The sequence below is a fragment of the Prionailurus viverrinus genome, chromosome B2 (genome assembly GCF_022837055.1).
Source record: "Prionailurus viverrinus isolate Anna chromosome B2, UM_Priviv_1.0, whole genome shotgun sequence".
Taxonomy (NCBI): Eukaryota; Metazoa; Chordata; class Mammalia; order Carnivora; family Felidae; genus Prionailurus; species Prionailurus viverrinus.
The window spans coordinates 50,061,292-50,067,291 of record NC_062565.1 but is presented as its reverse complement, the minus strand read 5'-3'; the positions used below and the strand labels follow the sequence as shown (position 1 = coordinate 50,067,291).

Sequence of the window (6,000 nt, the reverse complement as noted above, 5' to 3'; positions counted from 1 at the left end):
TCACGACCCGTGCTAAAGTCAGATGCTTAGACGACTGAACCACCCAGGTGCCCTGAATATCTATATTTTTAATCCTGAAGTCAAATCTATACATTCCTTAACATTCCATCATCAGACAGACATCCACCCTTAGCTTTTCTGTTCAGACCCCCTGCCAGCTGGCCAAGTGGGGAAGCAACCATGATACTAATTTCACACACAAGATTCTAATGAGCTGTGGTTGAATCAAATTAAAAATAGAAATAAGAACAATGGTAACGGTTTTATTGTATTGTGTGTTTATGGTATCTTATTAATGGTGGAATGGTAGGGGTTCATTAATTTGATTTCGTCTGGAGTGGTTCATTCCTTTTTCCCCCCATTTTATTAATTAATGATAACAATTAACAAATAATAAATAAATAAATAATTTATTTATTTACTTATAAATAAGTAAATAATGAAAATAAAAATTTTCCCCATTTTATTTCTTAATGATAACAATTAACAATTCAGGGAGCAAACCAATTAACACATGTAGACAAGGGAGGCAAGATGCAGCAATTGCTCCTGGGCCCTCTGCAAACCTGGGCACGTGTGAAGTTGTGTGGCCTTGCATTTGATCTCCCACTCTGAGGTAACCTGTGCCTCACTGAAGAGCTTCAGATGGGAAACTATAAGGATGAATGATAAAATGACAGACTAGTTATGCAAACAATATAAATTCCTACATTCCAACAACATTTAATGTATATAAGTGTTAATTTTAACATTTATTCTAAATAAGACTTAAATTTAGAAAATACAATTTATAATTGGATCATAGAAATTTATTTTTTTTTATTTTTTTTTTTTTAAGTTTTTTTTTTTCAACGTTTTATTTATTTTTGGGACAGAGAGAGACAGAGCATGAACGGGGGAGGGGCAGAGAGAGAGGGAGACACAGAATTGGAAACAGGCTCCAGGCTCTGAGCCATCAGCCCAGAGCCCGACGCGGGGCTCGAACTCACGGAGTGCGAGATCGTGACCTGGCTGAAGTCGGACGCTTAACCGACTGCGCCACCCAGGCGCCCCTGGATCATAGAAATTTAATGGCAAATGAAAGTGTGGATATTAAAATACGAGGACTTTACTTATTCTTTAGAAGAATGAAAAGCCCCAGAATAAATAGCCCTGGTTGCCCCCATCTTGAAATATCCTAGCAATTATGCTTCTTCCCTTCACTTTGCTCCTAATTCTTAGTCATTTTATCCTGGGGGGTCGGGGGGTGGAGGATGGGTAATCCCTGACCCTGGCAAATCAGAGGAGATGAACTTCCAAGACTAAGGTCAAAAATTTTGGGCAGTAAACATTTTTTTTTGTCTGTCCAACTCCAGTTCAATCTGGGCTGTGTTCTAAAGGAAGATTTAGAAGAGAAATTTCTCGGCTTTAGGACTAGTGAAGAAGAGCCATGTGAATTTACCCAGGATGGAAAACTGAGACTTGAACCTCTGGCCTTTGCCACATACCCCACTGCTGTGTTGGTAGGGGAAGTATACAACCCCTTATAGTTCATTTCTGTCTATCATCTATCATCTAAGTTAGGTTGATGAGCAAAGGCACAGACCATCCTCTGTTAAAGAGTGGTGGGGTAGGGCCAGAATCTGCTATAGGGGCAGAGAGTTCTGTCCACTGCCTTTTAGTTGATGTCTATCTAAAAGAGACTTATCTTGGCTCTTGGGTCTTTTAAAGAGCATGGAAAAATGAAAATGGCAATCTTGGACAAGAAGACTAACAATTGCATTATTCATGCTAGATTCTGGCTTGGTTTCAGGGTTTTAATAATTTTAAAAAGAAAAAAAATCAGTGCAACAATTGACTGGTTTAAGCCAGCACCTGTTCACTGAGTCTGTTTTTACTGCCCAGGGGCAAGCTAGGGAGCTGGAACTGGCTTGTCCATGTGGCCATCTGGAAGACCTCTCAGAATAGAGGAGATCTAAGGCTATACCCAGCCCAGATCTTAGGAGTGGAGTAGACAAATTGGAATCTTCATATGTGTACCTCTCTGAATGAGCTCAGCAACCTGAATGTTAAGCCAGGTTTAAAGTTATAAGTTTGGTCAAAAGTGACCTTTGGTTTATTGAGACACAGGGTCTTGAGCTGACCTCTCTTACATCATTACCTCATTTTGTAATTCCCTATGAACTTCTTTGGTTTCTCCACTAGACTGTAAGCTCCTAGGCAGCAAGGTTTGTGTACATGCCATTTGTTGCCACACCCATATGACCTAGTACATAGTATGTGCTGGAAAAAAATATCACTGAATAAGTGAACAAATAATGTAAATGCATGGCATATTTGGAATCCAGTTAGCCCAGGAGTCTATGATCATTAAGTCCAGATCCCTTAGAGGAGGTAGGATGATCTAGAAATGGACTAGAAAAGAATATGCCCCAGGGGTGGAAACAATGAGGACAAGAAAAAGCCACTGAGGAGAAGCATGTTTTCCCATTTGGGAGAGGGGGAAAGAGAAGGAAAAAGAATGAGAAAGGGTAATTCTGGGTCCCCAGCAGGATATGCTACAGAAATAGACCTTTTTTTTTTTTATTTAATCAAACTGAATTGAATTGAAGTAAACTGAATTCATCCTGAAGAGTTCAAATTAAAGTAAAATCCTTGGGGCACCTGGCTGGCTTGGTCGGTACAGCATGAAAGTCTTGATCTTGGGGTTGTAAGTGTGAGCCCCACATTGGGTGTAGAGATGACTTAAAAATAAAAATATTTTTACAATTCTGTGTCTCCCTCTCTCTCTGTCCCTCTCCCCCTCATGCTCTCTTTCTCTCAAAAATAAACATTAAAAAAAATCTTAAAAGAAATAAAGTAAAATTCTTCTCCCTCCCAATTAAATTAGATTTCTCCAGTTATTCGTCCCACTAGACTATGATTCTTCAGCCCTGAAGACACTCAGGGAGGAAACTGGGAGCCACTCTGGGCATAGAGATCCAAACTTTTTTGGGTCTTTCTCCCCAAATGTTCCTGAGAGCCTCCAAGAATTACCTAACACTTTGGGTGTTTTGACCAGAGTCTTAGAATCCTGGCAACGCCAATGTGAAGTTTCAGCAGGAATCTCACAGGGCAAATAGTTTCTGGGGTAAAATATGATGACTGTGGCCTGACCAAATTAACTATGATCCATGCATGAGATAGAATACTATACTGTCTTCAAAAATCATGCAGACCACATGGCATAGAGAAACTTGCAGTCTGTAGTTCTGTGGTTTAACAAAACACAGCAGGCTGTGCAGTGTAATCCAATTTTTTAAAAAAGACATATATGGGGGTGCCTGGTTGGCTCAGTCAGTAGAGGATGCAACTCTTGATCTTGGGGTTTTAACTTCAAGCCCGTTGGGTGTAGAGATTACTTAAAAATAAGATCTTATAAAAATAAATATAAATTTAAATATATATCACAAGAAAAAAAAAGAAAGAAAGAAAAGCAAAAGAAAGTTATGCACTCATAATGGTTATTTCTCGATGGTGATATTCCAGGAGAACTTGAGTTTCTTTTTTATAACTTTCATCATTTTTCAAAATATCCTTAATAAAATAAATATGTAAACAAATGGCTGTTGTTCATTGTTCTGCACATAAGTATAATTATAATTGACTATAATTAACTGTACATTATTACAGGACAAAAATATAATGAAATTAATTATAGCAATTGTGATGTGTTGGTGCTTTGTGAGTACCCTATGTTTCTGACCTCATAACAACAGCAAACAGTATCTTTATTCTCTTTTTAAAATAGATGTTAAAAGAAGTAACTTGCTTAAGGCAACCATAAACTGTGTCAGAGTCACCCCATCATCAGTGGTGCTGGGGAAGCAGATGGCAGGGAGGTCAAAATCAGCATGCTTGGATTCCAAGAACTCAAGGTTCTCGGAGGGGACGCTGAGTGCAATATGCAAGATGCCCCTTCTCTTAACAGCCACTAATGGGCATGACTGGCTCCATCAGCCAGCTCCTTTGGACCTGAACAACCTCCTTTCCTGCCATGCTCCTCTTTAATGGTGCATTCGACATCTCTCATCCCCTCTATTAAATCAAGGCTAGAAGAGAACTGTGCTGGCTGATCCAATTTTATTGAGATTGAGTCCAGTAAACTCTGCAACAAGATGAGGCCTGGCTACTTTAAGTCTCTCTCTCCCTTCTCTCTACCTCTTTAGACAAATCCAATTAGTCCTAATCCCTCTATATTTTTGACAAGGGGGTCAGCAAATCATTTAGGTCAGAAGGGAAATATCTTATTTGGATGCTGTGAAGCCACTAAATAAGATTTAGTCTGGAGACGTAGGGACATGTGCCTATTATTCAATATGCAGTAGTCCTATTATTAATTCTTTCATCTATTCAGGAAATATTTATTGAAGACCATGTAAGTGCTAAGAACACTTTGCTAAGACCTAAAGATAAAAAGATACACTTGATGCAATCTCCATCCTCCCCTCTAATAGAGAAGACATATTTATACAAATAATTATGATACAAGGGCTATAAGAGAGGGATACTGGACATTATGGAAAAACAAGGGAGGAGTGCCTAGTTCCTTAGTCACCTGGTGTTTTAGTGTTGGAAGGGTCAGCAAAAGCTCAAGGTGAGTCATGAAGGATGAGGTCTAAATAAGCAAACTGGAGAAGAGGAAAGCATTCGGCCTGAGGAAACAGCAGAGACAAAAGCCAAGAGGCACACAACAGCACCACACTTGCAGGAATAACAATGGCTAGTGTGTAGGGCACATATGGATGCAACCCCTGCTTACAGCCTGCAACAAGGAAGGAAGAGACAGTACGGTCCATAACCAAAGAGTTTTACTGTCTGTCACTAAATCATACGTGTAGAATATTAAAGAAAGTAAACGCAGCCCTTTACTTTGGGTTCCAGTGGCATGTTTCAACTCATAAAATCCTCAGGGGAAGAGAGAATTCAGGAGCAGCTCCTCTTACCCCACTGATTCCTCTAACTAGCACTAAGATTTAGTATCAATATTTGTGGTGGCCATGTGATCTGTACCCCGAGTAAGCAAGGACTAGAGATCATCCCTCCGCTTTGGGCTCTCTCTCTCTCTCTCTCTCTCTCTCTCTCTCTCTCTCTCTCCTCTCTCCTGCTTATTTCTTTGGTACATTTAAGCTTTTTCATTCCCTTCACTCCCTGCTGTGCTCGCATCCCACCCCTTCTTGTGGTCAGTCTTCAAGAGGCTGTCAATCACTCAGTTCCATCCACCTCTGCTGCTGGACTGGGTCAGGGGCTTCAAATCAAGTGGGTGGGGGAAAGAGCCTAAGAGCTGGCCTCATAGTCAAATATCTGAAAGATCTTCAGACCTTTCATGTGGCCTCATTTACTGTTTGCTAGCCAAGCAATTTTGAATTGTTATATTAAGCCTATCAATTTCTCTGCCTTGGGGAACAGTCTCAGCTTTGGTGATAGGTAGATTGAGAAAACTGGAGAAAGAAAATCCATCCTACCACATGGGAGAAACCATGGCAAGGGGTGATATGGGAGAAGGAAGCAGGGGTCACATAATAAAGGACTACACATGTCCTAGGAAGGAACAATGAAACTGCACAATGATTCCCCACCAGAGTTGGGGATGGGGGCAAACCCCTTCATGTCATCAATTTCTCTGCTATTGTAGGTTCTTGTTCTGATGGGAACATGGCATAGCCCCCAGGTGTATTGGGTCACTACAATAGATAGACACTTATAAACAAGGAAATTGCATGAGATATTTTGTTTTTGACGTATTTTTCTGGAGGCAATGTGGGAGAAGGAATTGAGACTAGTGAGGCTGGAGGCATGAGAAACTGGGAAAAGAGACTGGTTAGGAGGCAGTTGCAGTCAGATAGACATGAGCTGATGAGGGCTTGAAGGAAGGCAAGGGTATTGTGGATGAAGAGCAAACACCAGATTTAAGAAGCATCTAAAAGGCAAAATCAATAATAGCATTTGGTGACTAACTGGAAGTAGGAGGTTGGATCCTGG

The 6,000-nt window shown here is 40.4% G+C and overlaps 1 long non-coding RNA gene across 1 annotated transcript in view; it reads right to left on the bottom strand.

Moving 5' to 3' along the window:
* Window positions 1-498: 498 nt before the first annotated feature.
* LOC125166042 (uncharacterized) overlaps window positions 499-6,000 on the bottom strand; it is a 72,842-nt gene continuing 67,340 nt past the window's right edge. The window contains exon 3 of the long non-coding RNA XR_007152321.1: window positions 499-653. This is a non-coding gene — a long non-coding RNA (uncharacterized LOC125166042). The remainder of the gene's footprint in view (window positions 654-6,000) is intronic.